Raw genomic sequence first — 26,532 nt, 5'->3', positions numbered from 1 at the left:
CACTCACTTCTATGTTCTCAAATTCAAAGCAAATGAGGCTTGTGCTTGAAAAGGCATTCCCCAGAGAGCTAATATTTAGGGTAAGCAGTAATATCGGTTGAGCCAATTAAAATAAACCTTCTTAAATTTCTCAAACAAATAAAGCTCTTGTATAATGCCACAAATTGGAAAGTTAGAGATCAGCATAAGAATCTGTAGCAATTAGTAGCTCTTACCTCACACAGGATGTGTTCCCGAAGGGCTGGACACAGCTAAGAACAGCTACCGGTTGCCTAAATTGGAAAAAAAAAAAAAATTAGCAAAATTACCTTTTTAGAATAAAAGTCAGAAATAAAAAAAAAATATCTTCCTTTGAAGACTCATGGCAACACATTCTCCTTTGTATTTATAACCCAAAAAGTTAACGAAGACAGCCAAGATGGTCTGTACATTTCTGTGAACGTCTGTTTATCACATAACGTTAGCCCTGGCAGTGGCTCCCGCTCCCTCATTATCAAGCTGTATTAGCTCAAACTCTCAGCATTGTTAGGTGGGTGAGCTCACGGCCTATTTCAGTTTTAAATGAACACTTGGCAATCACCCAGGTAATCAAAACAAATGATTCAGTCATTTAGAAGAGATTTATTAGTTGAGCCTTTTTTCCTTTCTCTTTTAACATCTTTAGAATATTTTGCCACAGGAGGGCTCTGATCCAGTCAGAATATAGAGCACAAGTCACCAGAGGAATATTTAGGTGTTGCCATGGAGATGAGGTACCCCGTGACCATTGAAGTTATCTCCCATCAACAACAGGATTAGGATGCAGGCTAGTTTGCAGGATCTTCCCAATGTGAATGGTGCTGTGGGACTAGGAAACAGGTGTCCCCTGGCTGCTGCTACCCATGACACAAACGCACAACACAATGTCCTCCTGACATACAGCTGCCCCACAAACCCACACATATCCCCATCTTGTACCTTCTATCACTTGTACAGGGAACCTGGTGAATGACCGCTCCCTGAGCAGGATCCTGTCTGGGTTTTGTTTATTTGAGAAAGGATCCCACTGTGTGATCCATACTAGCCTCAAATTCAGGATCCCCCCCGCTTCCACCTCCCCCACTGCTGGCATCACAGGTATGTGTCACCACAATCAGCTGCCAACTGCTTTGTTCCCACACCCAGAACAGGCTCTCAGGAAGTTTCAATGGGACAAACATAAACCAAGTACTGCTATCAGATCTGAAATCCCTCCTGTGCCCCCACAACCATTTCCAGGCTGATTATCCAACAGGCAGTGACTACACATTTCATTTTTTGTGGGTGCCAGACAAGAGCTGGTGCAGTTAGTTCTATATGCTGAGAGAGATCTCTATAGGTTTGCCTGGTTTTGAGATCTTAATGGCGACTGTCATAGTTAAGGACAACTATTCTGAAGTCCAAATGAACACACTGTTAACTGAAAGACAGGGTTCTTGCTGGCCAAGTCAAAAGCACGGTCAATCTGTGTCAGTGGTAAAGAGCTAACATTCAAAGAGAGTTGTTTAGAAGTGAACTCCGGGCCAGGCAGTGGTGGTGCACACCTTTGATCTCATCACTCAAAGCAGATTCAGGCAGGTGGATCTCTGAGTTTGAGACCAGCCTGCCTGGTCTACAGAGAGAGTTCCAGGACAGCCAAGGCTACACAGAGAAACCCTGTCTTGAAAAAGAAAACAACAACAATGAACTCAGAAGACTACCTTTTACTCCTCTTCCCACCTACACAAGAGAAAATACTGTTATTTATTTCATGTTACATTTTTGTTTTAATATTTTATGATGGCAGATACAAAAACCTTTCTTTCCTACTTCTAGCTAGGCTGCATGGCATGTCTATACAAAAATCTCATCTGTCACCCACACTCCACTCATGAAACTTGCTGTTTCTAGAAGGTGCCACACCCTTTCATGCAGCTGTGAAAGAATACAGCGTTATCACAGCTGTTTACAGGCTGAGGTGAAACACTGGCTCTATCTTACATTAGCCGCCCAACCTTTCTGAATTTCCTAATGGTAACCAACCTCACAAAGGCAAACAATCAAACGAGTATGAATATTAGATACACAGCCATCACTTCTTAGCGCAGACAAGCACGTAAGACACGATCAACTTGGGGAACAATTTGTTATGTTCCTACAAATACTTCACACCAAATGTATTCTTCTTTTAGACCCAACCCACCTTTAATTTCAAACTTGAACTCTTCATACTCTAGTTTCAATATCCTATTTCATCTTACCCTTCCAGAACGGATTATTCCTGGAGATAGATGCAATTTATATTGGGTTTTACTAAAAAGGAATCTGGTTCTATACTTAAAAGAGTCATCTTCCTTCCTAAGATCTTGGCCCTACAAATGCCGTCTTGCTACCTATACAATTTCTTGCTGGGTAGGGAGGTACTACCAGTCAGATGATGCTGAAAATCTTGTATTAACCACACCAGGATACTGGCTATCCATTCCAGAAGTCCTTGCATCTCATGTTGCCTGGCACCCTCCAGAGGGCAGGAGAGAGAAAGAGTTGGACTGAGGAGGCAAAGCTCATACACTGGGTTCCACTGAGCCTGATGGAGCCGTCTTCTATTCCCTAACTGAGAGTTTCCATCAGTAACACGGAGACAACTTACAGTGAGACCTGGACTGCATCTGCACCTTCCCTCCCTTTCTTCTCTGTACTAGTTCCACTTCCCACTAGTTGGGGTTATGAGAATAAAGACACAGTAGGCACTATATGTGTGCACTTCTCACTATACAGAACAGAACCATGGCTTTGATCAGACATAATGCAAAACAAAGACGAAAAGCAGAACAGCCAAACCTTGAGTAAATGTGATGACAGCAAATTAATCTTAAACAAACCTGAAATACTGTAGTCAGTTACACTTGCAAATAAATCCTGCCAATCTTACCCTAGTCTGACCAATTAGTAAGTCAAATTACAAATGCCATTTTGTTATTCTGGAATAAGCCAGACATTTCTTTCATCTTTGAGGCATTTAAGACACTTTAGGTTTAATGAAAGTATTCTGATCATAGACACTGATGACCCTATCATAACTTTCAGCCAAGCTTAAAGGATCCCCAAGTTGCTAATAATTGAGTGAATTATGTGAAAAAACAAAATGCAGAGACAATAGCTGTTTAAATGAACTTAAATGACAAGTTGAATCAATCAAAATGGATGATCTCCATGTATTCAGTGTTTCCTTTCAGATGTGTTGGATGTGATTGTCATGGCAACCATCCTTAATTATGTTCTTCAGGATACTATGTTCCACCTAAGAAATCAAAGAGGGGTGAACTCTAAGTATCTCCTTAATTAGAGACACTTGTGATGGTAACCAATAGGCTCGGACTTCCCATATATCCTACTGTTACTTACTTCCCCTACTTGTATTAATACGTGAGTCTGAAACACTAGTATATGTGCCATTCAAAACATTTTTTTGATGTTACCATAAAATGCAACAATAAATCTAGCTGAAATGTCTGCTGGCTCCTTTCCTCTAGAAGAACTGAAAATAATTTACTGAGATAAATGGTTCAATAAAAGATGCCTTATTTTAATAATTTCAACATAAGGCCTGTAACATAACTAGCTATTCAGTAATACATTAGTTTAATAAAAGAAAATTTACAGTATATTTTCAGTCATATAAATGTTAACACTGTCTAAGTTTTATTATTAAAATAAGATTAAGTATATAGTATATCTGATAATATACTCTTGTACTCTGGAAAATCATTTATTACATACAAGTTTTTACATTTATTTAGTTTTTTTAGAAATATGGAGCACTTCACAAATTTGCATACCATCATCATGGATGGCCATGCTAATCTCCTCTGTACTATCTCCATTTTACTACACATGCCGACTACTTGAGCATTTGTTTTTGTTTGGGGATGTGAGGAGGTACACTCACTTACTTGGTGCCTTCCTTGGTCACTCTCTGCTTTTAACACAGTCTCTCACTGAACTCAGAGCCCACCAACTGGCTAGAGTAGCTAGTCAGTAACTCCCCAAATCCTCCTGTCTCCATTCTCCATAGCACTGGGATTATTACAGACATGCAGCCTTGCATAGATTTTTTTTTTTTTTACACAGGTTCTGGAGATCTGAACTCGGGTCATCATGCTAGTGTGGCAAGAACTTTATCCACTGAGCCATCTCCTCAATCCCTCTACATTTATTTAAGTACTCATAGCTTCTTCACAATTTGGAGATAAGTGTCATCATTATACAGTTTGGGGAAAGATCCATTCTCTTCTTTAAAGGCATCTGTTGTATGTGCTACACATTTAAAGTTGCAATCAGTCCAGATTTTTCTACAGATTTCATTTCATTCAAAAACTACAAAATGCACAGATTTCCCAAAGTTAGAGCAATGAGCCATTTTAAACCTTTGCACTGGAATAGATGCGAACACGTTTTGGTAGGTACAGATACTAAGCTGTGTCTTTCCTCTAAACCCGCAAAAGGTGGAAGAGTGAAAAGTACGTCTCGCCATTCCTAATTCCAAGGCTAAGGACAAGCTCTTTCTATGACCATTGCTTGATACAAGTCAGGGACCTTTGGCCAAAAGGGAGAAGAATATATATTTGTCTACTTTTTACTGAAATGTTAAAATATTTATAATATTTACAAATTTCAAGAGCCATTTAAAATAGGTGTGAAACCAGACCTATTAGGCACTCAGAAAAAATGCATACAAAAGCATGAGTCAAATAGTGAAATCCAGAAAGGAAAATGGAGCGACAAATATTTGCTACAGTCAAAGGTAAGCCCTTCACATTCTTGTCCTTTGCCCTAATGTTCAATGGTATTTTTGTTGTGTTTTAAAAATAAGAAGATTGATGTTCTTTCAATGACCATTACAGTGGCTCCCAAATAAAACAAATGATAAAGTAAAAATTCACTTAATTGACTGGGAGGCTTGAATTACTCATTGCCAAGTTTACAACTTTCCCACAACTCCAAGCATTCTTTCATATTAAAAAGAAAACAGCATTTTTCCCTTCTGACATGATGACCATGGGTAGCTTTTTAGGCAAGTATAACTTCTATTTTTATCTAACTCTCTGTAGACCACTCCCCAACCTAGAGCTAAATGGAAGGCGTGAAGGACAGGACTGTACAGAGCCCATATGACAATTCTGACAGACGCACGACACCACAGTCACTCTAAGACTGTCAGCCCCATGACCACCCCTAAACCCGCCATTCTTCATGAACAAACGTGCAGACCTGTTCTTCCTCATCATCCCCACTGTCCTAGCTTCCTGTTAACTGCAGCTTGACTGCATCGTAAGACCGAAGATTTTAAAGTGTATTTTGTGTGTCTGGGTGCTCTGCCTGCTTGTGTGCCTCTGAACCACCTGTGTACCTGGTGCCAAGGAGGCTAAAGAAGGTTGTCAGAGCCCCTGGAACTGGAGTTCAGGTGGTTGTGAACCCCCATGTAGGTGCTGGGAATGCAACACAGGTTCTGAACCTTTTCTCTAGCTCCTTATTGGACTTTCTAATGTTGGGCACAATCTCTTCTTCATGCAACTGCCAGAATCATTTTTCTAATATATCACCTCAAATGTTTTATACTAGCTGGGGGTGGTGGCACATACCTTTAATCCTAGCACTCGGGAGGCAGAGGCAGAGGCAGAGGCAGAGGCAGAGGCAGGCAGATCTTTGAGTTTGAGGTCAGCCTGGTCCACAAAGTGAGCGCCAGGACAGCCAGGGCTACACAGAGAAACCCTGTCTCAAAAAATCAAAAGAGAGAAAAAAAAAAAAAAAGAAAGAAAGAAGTTTTACACCCTTTCTCTAAATAAACCTCCTCCTATGTCTGACTTAAGAGCCAAGGTGTTCCCCATGGAATACAAGTCCTTTCGCTGGGTGGGACTCTGGCCTCCTGTCCACAGCCCTATCTTTGGCTGCCTCATTACCTCGAGAGTTCTAGGCCACTAAGGAGCACACAGGTACTGCTTCCATCTAAACCAATGCCTCTCAAAACTGGCTGCACTTGGGGGAGCCAGAGACCAGTGATATATATGGGTACTGTTATGCTCTGAATGTGCCCCCTCCAAAACTCAGGTGTTGAAACTTAATAGCCAGTGTGACATTTATTACTAGGTGGACCCTTTAAGGCAGTGGTTCCCAACCTTCCTAATGCTGTGACCCTTTAATACAGTTCCTTATGCTGTGGTGACCCCAACCATAAAATTATTTTGTTGCTACTTCATAACTGTAATTCACTACTGTGTGTGTGTATATATATATATCTGATATATGACCCCCAAAGGGGTCCCGACCCTCAGGTTAAAAAGCACTGCTTTAAGGGATTAGAACATGGAGGTTCCTCCCTCCTGGAAAGAAATTGAGGCCCTTCCAAAGCGGTTCCACTGCTTTTTGTGAAGCCCTCCGGCCTTTCTGCCTTTCCCCATATGTAGTGTCTTTTCCACTAAGCACACCTTTCCAGCGGGCCGCGCGTGTCTGGCCAGGCTTCCCAGGCCAGGCTTCCCAGGCCAGGCTTCCCAATGGTGCTTCCTATTTAGCAGCTGCAGTGCAACATTGCCAAAGCAGGACCACCTCTGGGGGCTTGAGGACCTCTTCAGATTGTACAATAGTCAAGGACCCTGCCCCCCCTCCGCCCCACGTGGCCTTCCCTTCCTCTCTCTCCTCTACCAGCTTTCCTGACCTTCCTTGGTGCAAGAAGGTGAATATTTCCATATTCTCTGAAATCCATTTTTAAGTGTAAGTAACAAGACAACATTAAGAGGTAAGGTCTTGAGGTGACATAAGGAAGGGGAAACCCTGGTGAGTAAAGTTAGGTTCCCTTACAAAATGGCTGACAGAGTTCACTCTGGGCCTTGCACCCCACTTCATGTGAAGATACATCATCCCTTCATTCCAGAGGATGCAGCATCAAGAAGCCATGCTGTTAACTATAAGCAGTATTCACCAGACAATGGATGTGCTGGTGCCTTCATTATGAACTACTCAGCCTCTAGAACAGTGAGAAATAAATGTGTTCTTTTAAAGTCACCCCCCCCCGTCTTGGGTATTCTGTTATAGCAATACAGAATAATACAGTACCCCACCCCCAACAAAGATTCCCTAGACAAATCTTATATGGAGCCAAAGCTGAGAGTCACCGCCCCAAGTTTGTGTAGCTCGTGGCTGTCACGCTTTGGTAGATATCAGAATTACCTGACGGGGGTCCTTGTTCTAACACAGGTGGCGAGGCCCCATTCCCCAGCACTTCTGATTCAGTCAGCTTGGGTAGAGCTCATGAACCTGACTTTCTAACAAGCTTCTAAGACTTAGAATCTCTGATGCTCTGTGCTCTGGGTCTAAGGACCCCACATGGAGAAGCACTGATATGTAGTCATGATGAGTATAATTATATGTTATAAATAGATGTACCATAAAACAAATAGTAAATATATATATATATATATATAGGTTAAGCATCCCTTCCCTGAAATCTGTATGTTTTTGTTGTTGTTGTTTTCTGAGATAGGGTCTTGCCAATGTAGCTTTGGCTGTCCTAGAACTCACTATGTAGACCAGAGGTGTATCTGCCAACCTCTGCCCTGAGTGCTGGGATGAAAAGGCATGCACCACCACACCCAGCCCCTCCCCTGAAATCTTAAAACTACTGGTATTTCAGATTTAGGTTTTTTGCCAAGATTTTAGAGTATTTGTGTAGACTTCACCACTCATAAATCCCTAATCTGAAATACGAAATGTCCCAATACCAGAGCATTTAGGGATGTTTAACCTTGTACATCTCATTTAATGACAAGAAAATGTAGCATCTTCTGAAATATCAACAAATGTCTTAAGACAATCCAGTGAAACTGTCTTTTTATAAACTGAAGCCTAAGTAGAGAAGTTATTTTCTCAGAGAATCAAATGATCCTCTGGGTAGGGTTCAAAATTCCTGACTCTCCCCACTCCCTGCCCTGCCCAGTTCAGTACTCTTGCAGGCACATCTTTGCTGCATTGCTAAGAGCATCTCCAATTATAATGAACATTCCTTGCTTGGAGAGATTGACTTTACTCTTCATCATAATATGTAGCACACCTATGTGGATGTGTTTTAGAGTGAGCATTGACTAAGCACTTGTTGATTTCGCTCTATGATGTACTCAGCCCCATACCTGTCAGAAGCTGAGGCTGGCAAGCTCCATACTGGCAAACATGCAGCTCCACTACAATCAATTAGCCACAGAGCACATCATATCCACATGTGTGCTGCCATTATCTGTTACAGGGACCATGACAAACACATAAAGAAAATGTATGGGGTCTGAAACATGGCAGGGATGAGAACTAACTAAGTTTACAAAGTGACAATTCTTTCAAATGCCATGCCAGAAGACATTTACAAGTAGTGCCTACCATTTTATTCTAAAGAAACTGCTACAGCAATAAAGTTCTGAGTGCTAGAAAATTCTAAAGTGCAATGCACTGGTAGCTTTGGTATGTCAGCCAATCTTTTTTTCATGCAGGGGCCCTCCTTGTTCTTTAGTAGACAATCCCCAAATAACCACACAAGGGTAAGGAGGAGACAAAGGGAAGGGGAAACAAAGAGCTGTCGAAAGACGGCAAGAAGCAAGTGAGAAAACATCAAGAGAACAAGAAGATGCTGTCACATACCTGCCCTGGAGCTATTACCATTTTCCTCCCCAGTCCTTCTGGGTAAAGCTGACACCTCCCTATCCACAGGTTGCACATGCGCAGATTCAACCAACTTGGTATGGAAAATATTCAGAATTGAATATTACATGTATGTGGAGTATGTAGATTTTTCTCTTGTAATTATTCTAAACAACATAACAATAGGTACAGAGCATTTATATTACCTTAGGTATTGTGAAGAATATAAAGATGGTTTAAAATACACAGAAGGATACACATAACTCATATGCATGTATATACTCATATACTCCACTTTATATAAGGGACTTGGGTATTGTAGATTCTTGCATTCCAGGATAGGGTCCTGGAACTGAACGTTCAACATCTTCCATTGGTGTGGTACATCTGCCACACTGATGGAACAATATTAGTACATTATTATGAACTAAAATCTCTGATGGAACAATATTAATACATTATTATGAACTAAAGTCTATCTTCTGGACTATAACTTGTGCCATGCATTTTACAGGCTTTGACAAATGTTGAAGGGGGATAATATCTTTTCAGTCCACTCTGAAGAACAATAAGTACCTCTACCTCAAGAGCACTGAACTGCTTAAGCATTGTTAAAGGATGCATCACAGGACTATCATAAATTCTTTCTTTAGTTTTATTGATTCATTGTTTCCAAACTGTTGTAATGTAGAGCAGGAAATAGACTGTTTTAGTTTTCTGAATGCCAGCCTTCCACAACTCTACAACCTCCAGGGTGGCTCCAAACTTGAAAGGAGTCTGCAAGTTTTACTGGATCCCAAAAGGAAAAATCGGAAACACAGCCCCAAAGATGCTGGAATTCCTGTTTGGTGTCTACTCAGTCTGGAGACATTTATGAAAATGGCTTTTTTTAAGGCACAGCAGAGGCAGTGCATAAGAAATAGCATGAGGAAACAGGAAAGACACATAAAGAGAAAACCAGGAAGGAAGTCAGAGAGGGCAGCCACAGGGCAAAGCAGGAGTGGCAGGGGACTGGGCACAGACCAGGGTCACAGCAATCAACAGAGTGGCAGCAAAAACACTTCCTGACTTTTGAAGTGTTCTGACAGTAGGGGATGAATTGCACTTGACTACAGCAGCCCCCAACTTCTTCCAATAATTATTTAATTCAATAAGGCAGAGGAGAAAAGACTGGATATACCAAAAGCCTGTTCTACACATAAATGTGTAAACAGGGTATGGAGGCTAATCACAGAAAGCCCCAAATCGGCCCCAAATCTACTGGAAGGCTCATAGGTTATTCCTATAAGATGACCGTATGTGTCTCTGTGTACTTGAAGATACAGATGTACAATCATGTGCCACTTAAGATTTCAGTCAATGCCATGCTATATGTATTCCTATCCTGATTATACTTGAGCTGAGAAAAAAAAAACACTGGGACTGTGAATTTTTCTATACTGTGTGTGTATGTGTGTGTGTGTTTCCTGGGTATATACATTTGTCACAACTCATCAAATTAGAGATCTGTTGATGTTTAGGAGGCCATATCATCTAGGTTTGTACAAGTATATTCTGATGTTTGTACAGTAGTAAAGTGTCCTGACAAGTTTCTCAGAAAATATACCCATCTTTAGTAACATAACCATATATAAATATCTTTTATTCTCTTTTTTCATTTTTTGTTTCATGAATAAGTTTGAGGAAAAATTTCAATTGTTGCATTTCCTGGATTTTCTGTTTGTTTTTGTCGGTTTGTTTGGCAGGACTGGGAATTGAACTGGTGGCCGTGTGACTCTAAGGCAAGTACTTTCCCACTGAGCAACAGCCCTAGCCCACTGTTCCTGTTGGTGAGCATTTGACTTTCTGGGAAAACTATGTAAGAATATACACGGCTCTTCTATTTACACAATTACTGCTCTCTGGCTGTAATCTGCCTTCTGTCCAGATATGCAATGAAACTATTTACTAAATAGTTTCCTGGGAGGTAATCAGGAAAGTGTTTCAGAAAAGCCACACCCAGGATTCCTCTGTAACATTACTTTGCTTTAAATACAGAGGACAAGACTGCACCGAAGACATAATCCGGTTTTTGTATAAAGGAAGACCCACAAACTTCTAAAGCTAATTTGGAAAGGGGTTTTCACACAAAAGCACAATCAGTAGGAGCAAGGGGCACAGGAAAATTTGGGGGGGGGTGAAAGACGCACAGCCCAACTTTAAGAGTAGTTTCCTGGTATATACGGTTGTCACAACTCAAGCTCTTAACCGGTCATCTATCGTTTGATCAAGGAGGCCTTAAAAAGGCAGCGGCTTTCTCTCCGTGTGCAGGCACACACTTGCAGCACCTTGTTTGCATTTGGGGGCTTCATTTCGTCTCTTCTTTTCTAGATTTGGGTTTTTCTGAGACTGGGTCTTGCTGTGTCCCCTAAGCTGGCCTCAAACTCATGACCCTTTTGCCTCCACCTCTCAAGTGCTGGGATTACAGGTGTATACCAACACACCCCTCATCGCTTCTCTCCTTAGTGTGATATATTTGCTACACTGGAAAATTCCTTCTCAGTTCTTCCTCTCAGAGTCTCGATCTTTCACAGGGTCTGCTTTTTGTTGTGTTGTTTGTTTATAAATTGTCGATGAGCATGCATTTTGTTCTCTCAAAATCATCAACTTTCTAATTTATCTCTCTCTCTCTCCCTATTTTCCTCCCTCTCCCACTTTCTCCCTGCCACGCCCCAGCCCCAGGTACCTTAGTTTCTGGCAAGCCTGGAGAGAAATTCACATGAAAGTGAAGATAAGTGAGTACAGGCAGATGTTAGCAATGGGCTTCACAGACAGGGATGGTGCAGAAAACTAGACCTGTCATAGTTCACTGAAAAGCCAACCCTTCAAGTCTTCCTAACAAATCATACATTTCAAACTGAACAGGAACCAACAGCCTTAACCATACTCTAAAACTGAAGCGAGTCACAAGATTTTCCAACTATTCACACAGAGTTATCAGCTATCTTTTTTTTTCAATAAGAAAAAATAAATTAAAAACCATGTGTCTCCAGGTGCAATACCTTATGGCCAAATTCCTAACAATTGGGAAGTTGAGGCAGGAGGAATCCAAGGCCAGCCTGGACTTCATAGTGAGAACTTGTCTCAAAAAAATAAATAAATAAAAAATACAATCTCATGGATACTACCAATTCCTTTTATTAGAATGTCTCAGGAACATTTGTATCTTAGCATACATATGCTACATTTTATGTGCTCAAATAAAACATAGCTTTGACAAGTGGTGAAGACATGACCAAGAAGACTTATGATTGCTCCCTTTGAAAAGTTGTACTGCATTTTTAAAGTCTACGTGATTCTTCTGTGTCCATTTTATCTATCATATTCAAAAGACAGTATGTCTCGGTAGCTGAAATTGGAAGGAAAATCCATTCTCAGATGACAGCCATTGGACTTTTGAACCCTACAAGGAGCTAGTCACTTGCTGGTGATGCACCATATTCACTATCAGGCATAGTGATGAACAAGAGCAAAGGCTATTTGAAAATACACGCCTAGTCAAAGGGACAATTTTATCCTTTGTTCCACTCATATCCCTCAGCATAAAGCATCCATGTGCATCGTTACACACCCTTTTCCATGTGCTGGTACCCTAGCTATAAAGAAAAATCACTGTGCATTCACAAGTTGCCATGTATAGAGCCCATGCAATCTCTCCATATTTGGTTCGGTCTGTTCTACCAATGACATTTCTGTGTTGAGTAACACCACATGTTCTCACCTCCCCTCTACTCTGGCAATCATCTCTAGTGGAGAAACTGACCTAGCCCAGTTGAGCTAGTGTAACTACAACAGTGGCGAATATGGATAAAAGAAAGGCGGATGTAGTGGCTGGAAAATGTGCTACAGGGATGATTGGGAGGAAAGGGAAGTGGGCACAGTGACACAGTGGGACAGGCTGACCAAAGTTGCTCTATAGTAAAGACATGCAGTGGCCATCCAGAGAGAGGGGGACCACACAGCTCAGGAAGGAAAGTCTTCATCCAGGGGGAAAGGGAGGGACCCTAAATACTTAAAAATACAGATGCAGTGAGTGTGTGTGTGTGTGCGCGCGCGCATATGAATTTGACTATAGGAGCCCACAGATGCCAGAGGAGCATGTTGGATCCCTGGAGCTGGAGTTAGAGGCAGCTGTGAGCCACCGGCCTGATGTGGGTGCCAGGAATTGAACCCAGATCTACTAGAAGAACTCCAAGTATTCTTAACTGCTGAGCCATCTCTCCAGACCCAAGAAGATTTATTTATTCATATTTTTTGTATGATTTTTTTCACCTCAATGTATGTGTACTACATAAGTGCCTGTGCCCGAGGAGGCCAGAAGAGGGCATCCAATCTCCTGGGACTGCAGTCATAGACAGTTATGAGCCGCCATGTAGGTCCTTGGAATTAAACCCAGGTCCTCTACAAGAGTAGCAAATGTTTTTAACCACTGAACCCTCTTTCCAGGATCACCCCCAGGAACTTATTGAGAGTCAGATTAAAATAAAGTGTGTGCATATGTATCATCTACATGTATGCATTAATGGCTATACTGCCAGAATCTACCATATCTTAATTTCCTGCCAAGGATCTAAAACAGACAAAAAGTTTCAAATCTCCCGCAATCTGAACAGGTATCTCATTTTATAAAGGAAAAACTTTTTTCATGGAGAAGCCTTAATTATGGTCTCCTGGCCTACCACATCCAAAGTGTCTTAAAGTTGCCTTTCATTTTTACATTTACTGGCATACTTGACATGCTTTGATCTAGCCAGGCAGGCTAGGCTGGCCGGCAGGCCAGTGAGGCCCTCAGGATCCCCCCTGGGATCTCCTCCCTAGGGCAGAGCCTACAAGCACCTCCCGGGAGCTGGGATTGTAAGCATGTTTCACTGGAGACTCAGATGAGGCCCTTGAACTTACCCAGCCACCCCATTACCACCTAGCTATCTCATCTGCCCCCAAACTTGATGTGTTGAGGGGCAGGCCACCAAAAAGCTTAACTCAAATTAGAAAAAAAGGAAGAACCCAAGTCAGAATTCTTCTATGAACTGAGCCTCAGTTTCCTCATCTGTAAAATGAAGGGAGGGATGAGTTTCTTTCTGATATTGAAATCTACTCGTCAAATGGAAGAAAGAGAAACTTGCATGAGTCCTTCTTACCTTCTTTACATTGCAGACGGGAGCAGGCCAGAGGACAACTCCAACTCCCAGCAGCTTTCCCCCTCCACCTGCAATACGATCGTGACCGGCTAGCTATGCAGCAGTAAGTCAGATAATCGTCTGAGGGCTTACCCAACCTGAGAGTATTTTGAAGTTAGCAACTTTGCAACAGACTTGAGTCCACCTTGAAAACTGGACTGCATTTTTAGAAGCAGCACAAAACACTGTCACTAACTTCTAGACGGCAGATCATATGTGCTTTTCGTTTTCTTCCCAAAGCCTTCCTGTGTTCTCTCTATTTGCCTACAACAGAGAAGCACTAATCTTATTGAAAACTCTGATTGACAGAAAGGATTGTGCATTCTTACAAGTTTCCCCAGGTCTCCTGTGATCTGAAATTCGTGGGGGGAGTCTGGAGAACGCAGGTCAGTGGCAGCTCACTAACCTCCCATGCACAAGGCCTGTTTCCACACCCCACACAGCGAAGACTAAAAGAAAGCACAGTCGCTGAGGTGGGGAGAAAACTGGGCAGTATCCCTATGCATGCCTGCACGCAGTGGATGATCAGCACTTGGCTGGCTGCTGTGGTCAGAATCAGGACATTTAATCATAATCACAATCTATGGCTGACAGTCCTATGTGGAAATCAAAACATGCATTTTATCTAAATAAAAGTTCTTTTTTCCCAGCACCCTGGCCCTGGAGATCATGGTTAAAATTCCTTTCCAACTTAATGAAGTGAAATGTGATGACCCTTTTCTGCCTGTACACACACACACACACACACAGAGTCTTCCATACAAAAAATGATTGTTACTGGGCTTTTAAAAAATGTCTTCTCATTTTATGCTCTAAAACAAAATACATCAAAAGTTAAGATATTTAGCTGTCAAAACAAAATACCCCCAAATGGAAAACACAAGTATGAATCTGATGTTTATTACAAAAACAACTTCCATAGCAAGTGTAAACGTTCACATTGTATAAAAAGAGAAGACAAGATGCTGTCATTAGTGAGTTCTCTAAGGCAGCTCTAATGAAGGGAAAGGCAAGTTGCTGGACGGATGCCAATGGAGATAATGCCCAGGTTTGTGGCTATCAAAAAAGCACTGCCTTGAAATTTTCAGGTAAACCAGGGAATAAAGTTCTCCAAAATAAACACTGCAGTCTTTTGGGGTTGACCTCTAAAACAAATTCCATATTGAATTCAATTCTCATCAGTTGAAGAGAGAGCAGATACTCACCCCCTTAGTTTCAACCTCAGTAGAGTAAATCCATTGGCAACATACACTGCCTCTAAAATGACTTTCTACCCAACATCTACTTACTCTCCTCTCTCTCTACCAGGTACTCCAACTTACCACCAACATTATGGCAGGGACAGTGGCTTAGCCATGGAACTGCAACTCAAATCCCACCTCTGTCACTTCTCAGTACTGCAGTCTTGAACTCTTTGTTGCTGTTGCCTTCCAAGTGCTGGGATTAAAGGAGTGCACCACCATGCCTGCCCCCAGTCTCAGACTCTTATCTATAAAATGTACATCTTCATGATTCTGTTGAACTAAGAGGAGCCAATCAGATCATGAGTGCCAATACAACTCATAATTTCTGAAATGCAATCAAAAGAATTAATGTTGGTTCCCCTTTTTTCCTCTTCCCTTGCTACTTACTCCAAGCCTGGCCAAATTTATCATTCCTGGTTTTAATTAATTTCAAGCAAGTTCAATGGTACTTAGGACAAAGTAATTTTCAATTTTCTCAATACTATACTCTATTTTTATTATAAAAAAAACTTGCAAATGAGAGTATCTATATGTACTAATGAACTTGTATAGCATTTAAAATTTTGCTAGTTAAGATTTTTGAATGGTGCCCACCACAAGGGAGACCATGAACTTCAGAAGATTTTCATCTCTACTTCCGAGGCTAATCAGCAGTGAGACCCTGGGCAACTTATTTTACCTCTCCAAACCTTGTTCCTCATTTTCCAAGTAAGAGAAATATGTAATGTATGCAAGTACCTGGAACAGAGTGCCATAAACACAAGCTGTTATTCTAATTGTTCAGTTTGGGAGGCAGGAACTAGCCACTTTGAAGTCTAATCAAATGAACTCAGCCGAGTACTCTAGAGGGTCACATGAACACACTGCTATTGTCCTTTCCTCTTCTGAAATTATGTGTTCCTGTGTTTGCAGAGGAAATTACATCAACCTTGGCATTACTGAGACTTCAAGCTGGACACATTTATGCTGGGGTTGCTGCCCTATGAGTTCTAGGATATTTAAGCAACATCCCTGGCCTCTAGTGACAAGATTCCAGGAAGTGCATCTGGAAAAAAAAAAATCCTGGGCATTGTCCAGTTGACTCCTGTGTGGTGAATTCCCGGGGGATGAAAACCACTAGTCCAGCACATTCCACAAACAGAAGTGTTCTCTAAGATCTCAGATGGTACTCTGCAGAAGATCAAAGGTTTATCAAGCTACTATTAAATACTATTAACTCTTCTGGGCTCCATCATCCATAACAAACTATAATTCAAAACTGACCACAGAAAAATAATTTGGGGGTCTCAATTTGCCATTAGAAAACATTTGAAATCATAGGAAGGGAGGCTGGTCATCCACTTCTCACTATGGTATACAATAATGGAAAGATAAATTTAGCCACGCCTTTAATCCCAGCACTCAGAAGCAGAGGCAGGTGGATCTCTATGTGTTCAAGGCCAGCCTGCTCTACAGAGTGAGCTCCAAGAGAGCCACAGCTACATAGTGAGAAGATATCTAAGAAAATAAGAAAGGTGAATTAAAACATCAGTTAATCTGATATGTTCCATTTGATTTATAGAAAATATCTTAACACATTGTATCTATGTATCAACTTATCACACTGTACCTCATAATTATATACAATTATATTGACTTATTAAAAAAGAGAAAGATGAGCACAATGGTACATGCCTATATTCCCAGCAATTAGGAGGCAGAGGCAGGAGGATTGAGAGTTGAAGGTCACCCTGAAGTACAGGAGACTTTGGCTCAAAAATAATAATAACAAAAAAAAATTAAAAGAGAAAATCCATAAACTCTAAGACACAGTCTCTCAGTATCCATGGGTGATTGGTTCCAGAACCAACCTATAGATAGCAGAATCCATAGATGACCAAGTCTTTCATATAAAATTACATTGTAATTTGCACATAATCTACACCATTTTCTCATATACTTTAAATCATCTTAAATTACTTAGGCTTTCCAATACCATGTGAATACTATGCAGTTTTCATACAACAAAGGAAAGTCTATAAATGTTAAATAAAGATGTCAATTTTGTAAATATTTTCAACAATTAATTGGTTGAATCCAAAGCTATTTGTATTACCCAAAATGAAAACTATGTCTCAAGCAAAAGACACTGGAAAGAAATGACTATTGGCAGGACAGAAGAATGTTAAATGTATACACAGCTACTATGTGGATATTCAAAGACTCCAGACATGGCTTAATTATTCACAACAGATTAACCGTCTATACTTTACTTTTCTATAGTCACACCACAAAGGCAGGAGAGATTTCTTAAATACTTGGTATCTGGTCACATATTCTGCTTAATTAGGCACTGTGCTGGCAGAGAGAGACAGAGACAGAGACAGAGACAGAGGGAGGGAGGAAGGGAGGGAGGGGGAGGAGGACGGAGAGGGAGGGAGAGAAAGAGAGAAAGAGAGAGAGAAAGAGAGAAAGAGAGAGAGAAACTTTTTTTGCTATGTTCAACAGGAGTTGAAAGAAAAAAAATCTCTTAAGAAAAATAACTACAACATACTCCCTTTTATCCCAAATCTAAACAACTGGGTAGTTCAGTTAACAACAACATTAACAAAAAAGTGTAGACAAAAGTTAAGGAAAGCCGCCAGCAAGATAACAACTAAAGTTCAAGCAAGCAGGCACATTTGTTCAACTCTCACAAGGTTATAAAAGCCAATGCTGCTGGCACCAGGGAGGGGGGAGAGGGAGGGGGGAGAGGGGAGGGGGGGAGAGGGGGGGAGAGGAGAACCAGGAGGAAGAGATTAGGAAAACAGGGCACAGCCTCAGGAGATTAGCTGCCATGCTTTCAAGAAATTATTTGTTTTTAATGTCTAAACTTGGGCTAGGGATGTTGTTCCATGATAACGGCGCCTGCTCTGCATGTGTGAGGCCCTGGGTTCCATCCCAGTACTACAACAAATGAATAAATAAATATCCTAACTGAAGGCCCGATGCTCAGTTTCTTACACAAAGGCTTGATTTACAAGTTACTTTTCCAATCAATAACTAGCCAAATCTTTAAGATTATTTAGAACAACTATTTCATCAGACTGTTAATTTCTGAAAGTTCTTCATCTTTTTTTCCTCCCATTATACAACAGGTCCTCAAAAAGCCAACAGAAAGACTCCCTTTGCTCCTTTTGTTTAGAGAGAAACTTAAGGCCCATTTTCCCACCAACATACTGCTCCTTTTAAGAGAATTTTTTTTTTTTACCACTTTCAGCATTCTTATTCCTCAAAGGAAAAAACACAAGGCTTAAATTATATTGTGAAAATATGCTCTTTCTCACTATTGCCTTGGTGCAGAACACACACCACATTACACATTAGAATGGTATACACAATAGCACAAGTAAATGCATTTTTGTTAATCATGTAGACCCATGTGCTATTTCCACTTAAACATTTCTAGTTTTAACATTTGCAATAAACAAAGTCGATATCTTATTCAAGTGATCCACTCATTTAATACATACTAAATTATCTCCAAAGAACTCATTCAAGAGGAATTTGTACCAATTTGCATGTTACACAAAAAGTCTAGATTTCATCCCCAAATCTAGACTTGCTAGAAAAATAAATATTTTCCTTCTCCAAAAAATTAAATATTGGAATGGAAGCCTAGAATTTCAAAAGCCACGTATGGTTACAGAATCTATATGGTATTATTAGAATGCGTACTTTCTGTGTGGTGGTTTGTACAAATCATGGCCTATCTAACAAATTTCCTGTTGCATAAAGATTCTATTTGCCCTTAAAAATGTTAAATACATGTTTGTAAAGACTGAAGGTAGGCTAGATTGGAACCTTATGTAACCAAAGTGGAAAAGCATTATAGTCGTTGCACATTTAAGGCCCACAGCTTTTTAATGCACATTCTTCTTAAGCAAATATGGACATGAATTTCCAAAGACAAACTACCAACCCCAAGCCCTTGATTTTTTTTCAAGTGTATGGAATGGGGAGTGGCCGGTTCCTGGAGATGGGCAAGGATGGGAATGCTTTACCCAATTCCACATGACCCATAATTTAAACTTGTGCTATTCTGTAAATATTCTCATTACATTTTAAAACATTACATTTATATTAAAACAGCCTTAATCAAGATAACGAAAATATTCCCAGTATTTTATAAACTCAAAATACATTTGCTAACATGGAGAATTACAAGCAATTACAAAATGATAGCTCCAATTAGGAAAACTGGATCTATTCCAACTTCAAATCAAAGGAGGCTTAGTCCCAATGGCATAACTTAAAGAAGAGTACAGAGGGTTTCCAGCAAAGACATTTGTCCCACTCTTGCCCTTCAGGAAATTCAAAAACCAAATCTGAAATCACATTCATACTTTCTTGTCTCCTGTTCCCAATGTGCCACCCTACTTGTGGGGGTCACTGTAATCAGAATGAGCCTGAGAAACTCAAAAGGCCCAAATGCAGAAAATAATACAGCATACTCAGTGTTTCCTTTAGCCTTTCTGATTCAAACCTCTACCTAGTTGTGCTAAGCAATGGGAACTTTGGAAGCAGAAACCTCTTTCCCAGAGCCCAGGACAGCATGTAGTGGGAATTTCAAGCTTTTTGAAATAGAAAGGTCACACCCAGCAAGCAGTTTTCCTAACCCACCTTGCTAAGGCTCAACCAAGACTCAACCCAAGTGCTAGACCCTTCCCCTTGCTTCCTTCCATGCTAGAGCTGAAATCCAGTCCCCTCTCCCCACCCCCATTCCCCATGTCCCTGCCATTCCCCTTGGAGAGCAGAACCACGCAACCAGCCCTCTCCCTCCCTCACCATTCTCCTTGCACTCCCCTCCTTCCACCCCCCAGAATCCCCAAAGGGAAAACCACCACGCAGCTCCCTCAACACCTCTATGGAAGGAGCCAAGGCAGGTTCCACCTTCCTCTCCAGCCCAACAGGCGCCATCCTTAATGGAAAACCAACGAAGCACCCCCACCCCCACGCCCACCCCCCGCATCGCTGTCGTCGTCGTCATCATCATCATCATCATCATTCCCTGCTACTCTCAACTGCTGCTAGCTATCCTTTAAAAAGAAAAGAAAAAAAAAATTCAAAGGTATTCCCACTTCGCCCCACCCCCACTGCCCGCCATCCTGGGTGAGAAAACCAAAAGCCCCCTCTTTTTACTACAACCCTCCATCCTTGCAGAGGAAAGACCCAGAGCCACCCACTCTGAATCCCGACCCCCCCCCCAGGGGAGCGAAACCCCCCGGGGAAGAGGCCGAGACACGCACCCTAAGGGACCTTGGAGCTCTGGGTTCCGCAGCCCCCCGCGTGGGCGAGGCCGCCAGCCGAGGCCGGAGGCCGCAGGTACTCAAGCCCTGCAGGTCGGCGCAAGCCCGAGCGGCGGCCGCGGAGCACTGAGCTGCGGCTCCCCAGGGACGCGGGAGGTGCACCCGCACACCCGGAGGGAAAGCGGGCTTACTGTCTGGGGATGCTCACCCGCACAGCTGTCTAGGCGGCACCAGTGGCCGCTGCCAGCTCCGAGGCCAAAGCGCGGCGGCGACAGCGGCGACTGCGGACTGAGCCCCCTCGGGCAGGCGCTGGATGTAGGGCGCGCGGGGAGGGGCGCACGGGAGTGGGAGGGAGGGAAGGAGGGAGGGAGGGAGGGAGGGAGCACGCGCGGGGGCGGGGGCGGGCGCGGCCCACTCGGGCCGGGGTGGGGCAGGGCGGAGCGCGCGTCCGCCTGGGCTCTGCCCGTGGCTCTCTCGGGGGCTGCGGTGCGGGAAAGCGGCGTGCGCGCGCGGGAGCGGGTCAGGCAAGCGCGGGAAGGGGGCGCGGCTGCGTGGGCCCCGCCTCGGGAGAGGCCCGACTGCCTGCAAGGCGTGCGCGGGTGCGCGCGGGAGGTGGCCGCGAGCCCGCGGTGGCGCGGCTTCCCGGAGCAGCCGCTCGCTTGGGAAGGGCACGCGGAGGGCGGGCTGGGGGCGCTCGCCGCCCCCTCCCTAGCGGACGCAGGCCTTCCCGAGCTGCCGGGGAGTCACGAGTCACTGCAGGCAGCCGCGGCCAGAGCCTGGGAGGTGGGAGCAACAAAGAGAGGCAGCCAAGGTGGCCTCTCGCCTCTCCAGGGGCCTCGCTGACCTGCACACCCCATTACAGCCCGCGATTGCAGATCTCTTGGTTCTCATGCTGAGAGACCCACCGACGACCTCTCCCCCTTACTAACATGCGGAACAGAAGGAAAAGAGCCTTTATCCAGAGGGGTTTCCATCACTCCTAAAACACTTAGGACAGAGCTTCACATAGTGACTCCTTCTTTCACTCCTCCAGTTCAGTGAGCCTCACCATGTGCCAAGTACTGTGCCAAATGCTGTAGATACAAGCACAGTTGTGCACACACTCTCCCTTACTAGTGGAGCAAGAGAGAATATAAGTAAGCGAGAAAGTAATCACACTTGGATAAACGGCAGGTTAAGATGGGGTTGCAAATAATGTGGGTAAGAAGGTGGCATTTAATTTAAGCCCTGGACGGTATAAAAGCAGTACCATATAAAGAACCAAGGAAAACTTTCCAGACAGAAGGAGCAGAAGCAAAAATCCAGGAGAATCCGACCATGCCGGTGAACAGAAGTAGAAGGACTTGATAGAAGAGGATTGAGAGAATTGCAGGTGAACTAGAGAAATCTGCTTTGAAATTTCTTCTTGTAAAGAGGAGCAGAAAGGGAAAGGACCAAGGGGGATGAATAGGGTCGAGGAAAACTTCCATTTTCTGCTGTGAATTTGAAAGGTAGAGATAGTCAGTAGGGAATAGCTGGTGAGGCAGGAGAAAGGTTCATTAAAGGAGTCCAAAGTCTTGACACAAAATGAAGGCAGGATTGAAAGAGAGAATAGGTCCTTTATGCAGAAGCAGATGTTGCTGAGAGGTGGGGCAGCTGTGTATTTAAGCTAAGCAGTCTAAACATTGCTGTTTTCTCCATGCTTCACAAACCAGGTGGTGGCCTCTTTTACCAGGAAGCCAATAGCTATTTGCAAAATGTCTTTCTCTCCCTTGCTTCCCAGATCCTAGTTCTCTTTTCTTACCCTGAGCCCTGGAATCACTCAGGTTTGGTATTTCTGGATTAGCAAGATAAGTCTTGCTACACATTGCTTAGGAAAAGAAGCGAATCTGCCCCAGGCCATCATGGGAAAGCAATGAACAATTAACACTTCAAGCAGCTCCCTGCATACCAGCCCTGGGCTCAACCAGAAAGAAATAACCAAGAGCACTGACAATGGAAAGCTCTGGATGGCTCTGGACAGAGAGCCTGTTACTGGAGATTTTAGGATCAAAGCCTGGGCTCTGGCAGTCCTAACAAGATCGGATCTACCACCTGTCTCTGCTTATGCCAATTAAAGACAGAAGTGATAGTGAAAAGCAAAGAAAGGAGATTTACTCTACGTGGCCACATTGAGAAGAGGAACAAATAAAGAGGTCTAGTGACCCTCAAGTCCATCTAACATGAGGATTAGGATTGAATAGAGAGCAGAAAGTATGTGTAGCTAAGCAGTGCTGGTTGTGTGTGATCTGGCCTATCATTGACACATCACTAGGCTCTAATACAGCGCGCAAGGTGGTCTGACCATAAGTTGTCAAAACTGTGAAATCTCTTCTCGGAAAGCAGGTTCCTCCTTCAACCTTTCCCTTCAACCAGCATGAGATTCCTGGGAAGATTGTGATTATTTCACTATTCTACTAGCCAAAGGGAGGGGCACAAGTGTCTATCTTTAGAATATATCTTCTGACAAGAAGTTACAGACTCACTCTTTCCTCTCTCTCTCTCTCTCTCTCTCTCTCTCTCTCTCTCTCTCTCTCTCTCTCTCTCTCTCTTTCTTTCGAGACAGGGTTTTTCTGTGTAACAGTCCTGGCACTCACTTTGTATACCAGGCTGGCCTCGAACTCACAGAGATCCGACAAACCCTTTCTTAGGGAACCTTCCATTGCTCAGTTGGTATTAATTATCCTTCCTTTACTGCCCTCCTTCAACCCTCACCACTCTCAGCTCCACACCTTCCTTCCTGTTTCTTTCTTCCCTACTCTCCTCCCCGGTGTAGACATTCATCAAGCTCCCTGGAGCTCCAAGGTCCCTGGCCCCACCTCTCACACCACCCCAGTTAAATCTGCACCCAAAGCCAACCTCGCCTTCTTAACACTTCATCTTCCTTCATTGGAATTCAACTTCTGGAGATCTCAGAAACACATTGTTTCACTTAAAACATGTAAAGAACTATGGTAGTGTTGCTGAATAACCAAGATAGAAGGAAAGGATTTGTCCAAGTGGAGTGTTTGTGTTAGAACATTTTTGTAATGTTCTAGTGTGAAGATAAATAATAGGTTAGATTCAGATAGCATAATCTCAGACCTGAGTATACTTGGGTTATTTTTTTTTTAGTAATGTAATAGACATAAGGAAAGCAGTAGTCAATTTCAGTAGAACTTAAAGCCCCTTGGAAGGAAATATGGAGCATTTAATACACAAAGCAATCAAGTCCTTTGCCTTCTCTTCAAAAGTACTGATAGAGAGAGGGATAAGAAAACAGCTCAGTGGTAGAGTATCTGTCTAGCATGAGGCCTGCACCATGAAGAAGAGAGAGAGAAAAGAGAATCATAAGGACTGATAATTTTAGGTTATCAGGAGTATAGTAGTTTATAGTCACCATCTGATTTACTCTCATATTAGATACTATGATTTCTACCTTACAGAGGAGAAGAGTGAGGCTAAGTCACTTTGGAGTCGGGATTTAAAAATAAAATACGGAGGCTCTAGAGCCCACAATCCAAACCAATAAACTGTAATTCCAAAACAACAAAAGAAGAATGCTAATCACCTTTTACCAATCCTAATTGGCTATTTATTTCAGGTAAGTGATTTGTTTTCTGAAAGTGTCATTCCTGAGCATCAAGATCCCCTTCCACAAGAGAGCTTAAGACTTAAAACACTTGGTCCATTTCAGGTTCATCAAGCCCCATGGCAATGATGGGGACCAACATGACCTCAATGAGTGCATCTACCTCTCCAGCCAACCATACTTTCCACTCAGAGCCTATGAGCATCAACTTGAAGACTAGCAGGACCGTGAAATGTAGTCTGTGCATTTCCCTCCCCCTGTCTTTATCATTGAAGTTCCTTCTGCCTAGAATTGTTCCCATGAATTCCTTATCATCTCTACATTTCCGGAGTAGCTCGGTCTCTGGAGGTCCAGAGTAGAACTCTGTTCCAATCCTCATCCCAACCCATTTCTCCTCCTATATTTCCTGTCTCCATTGTGGACATGTCACCCCCAGCATTCAAAATCAAAATTCCCATCACTTTTGATCTCATATCCAATAAATTACAAAGTCTGATAAATTCTCCTGAAATAGTAAAGCCTCACTCACTCCCTCTTTCAAGCTGCCCCTGAGCATCTCAGACAGCATCCATCAATCATACCATTAGCAGAGCAGACAACAGTGACATACTAGGTATTTTCACCCCAAAATGGTGGCAAGTGTAACATGTCTTTCCCGATTCTATCTCCCTCTAATTTCTTGGAACCTGGAAGTTCTTTTAAAGATATTTTTGGAGGCAAAATAGAGAAAATAGTACAATAAACTTGCATGCATCAAACATTTTCTTTAACAGTTACCTACATTTTATTTTACTTAGACTCCCTCCACTCATTCCCTCCAAACCACAGACTCTGAACTTTTAAAAATGAAATGTAAAGTATCTATTCCATAAAAAATACCCCAGTATACATTGTTAAAAGATAGACTTTCTTCATTTTTAACAAAAGCACAATATCATCACACTAAGAAGAATTAACTAAAAATCCTTACTGTCAACAAATAGCAAGGTTTCAGAATTCCCTAGATGTCTCACAAATGTTTTTTATGCAGTTTATTTCTTCCAAACATAGTATGTTTAAAGACCCATTTAATTACACTGTATTAATCTGTTTTTAGCTAATGTTTCCTTGATGAATGAATGGGTAGGTGTGTGGACAAATAAATTCGCATTACCATCTCCCTTTTCTTCAACAGTCCAAATTCTATCCTGATGAAACTCTTCCATGATGACGCAGTCCAAAACAATCTCTCCCTTTTCCCATGGAAGTTTTCATCAAGACCTCTTGCCCTTATTACACGAATTCTATGTTAAGATTCTAAAGACAGTTTATCTCCCCTATAAGGTTCCAGCTCCTAAAAAGTAAGTAACACATTTTACTCCTCTCTGTACACCTCTTGGCACCAAGAACAAGGTCTTGCTAATACTGAACAACCAAATAACTTATTTCTAAACTGAATAGAATTAATAATCAAAATTAACATCATAGATTTATGTCTCCTTCAAGTATAGTAGAAAAACTATTGTAGACATGGGCTCAACTGTGAGTATGGCCTCCTGTTGGTTATGTGGTCCAGGGATATTTATAAACTTATACATCTTCAAACATTTCTGCTGGCATGCTTCCTACAATAAATCCAGCAACCTGTATATCTTTCCCTATATATTATAAATTGATATATAGAAACCTTTCATTCCATTTTCAAATAGCAACAAACAAGAATTTATTTTTGATCTATTGTAAATATTTACATCCTATGGTAAAATGGCTACATCACTTATTGTATATATCTAGTCAAATCTATATACTACAGCTCATAGCAGGCACTTAAATATAGGCCATTAATTTCTTTAACAGTTGAACGTTTTATGTTGTTCTCTGTATTTCCTCAAAGTCATATCTCCATTCCCTTCTGCAACAGAGGTTTGTCCTAATGTAACACATTTTATGCATACGAGTCTGGATTTGATCATCTGACATAGACCTTTATTTAGTAGGGGAGAGCATGAACACAGTCTCCCACTATCATAAATGATTTAGTCAAGTTTCCCATATTAGGAGAAATCACACAATCAGCTCACCCAAAATGCAATGGGAAGCCTTGCCCTGGGAAACCACCTTCTTATTCATGGTGTCTCTCCTGCTAGGTATCTTCAGTTAAAAAACTTTATAAATTTTTAAAAATAGTTCATGCTGAGCGGTAGTGGCACACGCCTTTAATCCCAGCACTCAGAGGCAAGAGGATCTCTGTGAGTTTGAGGCTAGACTGGTCTACAAAGTAAATTCGAGGACAGCTAGGACTGTTACACAGAGAAACCCTGTCTCAAAAAGCCAAATTAAAAAAATAAAAATAGTTCAAATATGCTATTACAAAAATTTTGGAGATACACTCCCTAGAGACTGAAGAAGTATTTTTTATCTAGTTCATATATTTGTGGATAAATATTGTTTATTATTAGATAACACAAATATCAGTTTTTATTTTTTTCTTTACTAACTTTAGAAAATGTAAATGCTAAGTTTTGTTCACACAACTAAATAGAAGGGATGAAGAATTTTTC

The 26,532-nt window shown here is 42.0% G+C and overlaps 1 protein-coding gene, 1 non-coding gene and 1 pseudogene across 3 annotated transcripts in view; all 3 read right to left on the bottom strand.

Moving 5' to 3' along the window:
* Window positions 1-20,731, bottom strand: part of Fhl1 (four and a half LIM domains 1) — a 61,826-nt gene extending 41,095 nt beyond the window's left edge. The window contains exons 1-2 of one of the 2 annotated variants that reach the window (XM_059250833.1): window positions 20,612-20,731; window positions 216-272 (exon numbers count right to left, since the gene is read on the bottom strand). The gene's annotated coding sequence lies outside the window, so the exon portion shown is untranslated. Of the gene's footprint in view, window positions 1-215; window positions 273-20,017; window positions 20,061-20,611 lie in introns of those variants that run through there. The other variant, XM_059250834.1, reaches the window with a different exon arrangement.
* LOC131900274 (U6 spliceosomal RNA) lies at window positions 3,805-3,910 on the bottom strand. Its single transcript, XR_009376185.1, has one exon. It is a non-coding gene; the product is annotated as a U6 spliceosomal RNA (small nuclear RNA).
* A 5,236-nt stretch (window positions 20,732-25,967) lies between the features above and the next one.
* On the bottom strand, window positions 25,968-26,122 carry LOC131900334 (U1 spliceosomal RNA; annotated as a pseudogene).
* Window positions 26,123-26,532: the final 410 nt, after the last annotated feature.

Source organism: Peromyscus eremicus, chromosome X, assembly GCF_949786415.1.
Source record: "Peromyscus eremicus chromosome X, PerEre_H2_v1, whole genome shotgun sequence".
Lineage (NCBI taxonomy): Eukaryota > Metazoa > Chordata > Mammalia > Rodentia > Cricetidae > Peromyscus > Peromyscus eremicus.
The sequence above is the reverse complement of the archived record's forward strand: the minus strand, read 5'-3'. Positions and strand labels throughout refer to the sequence as shown.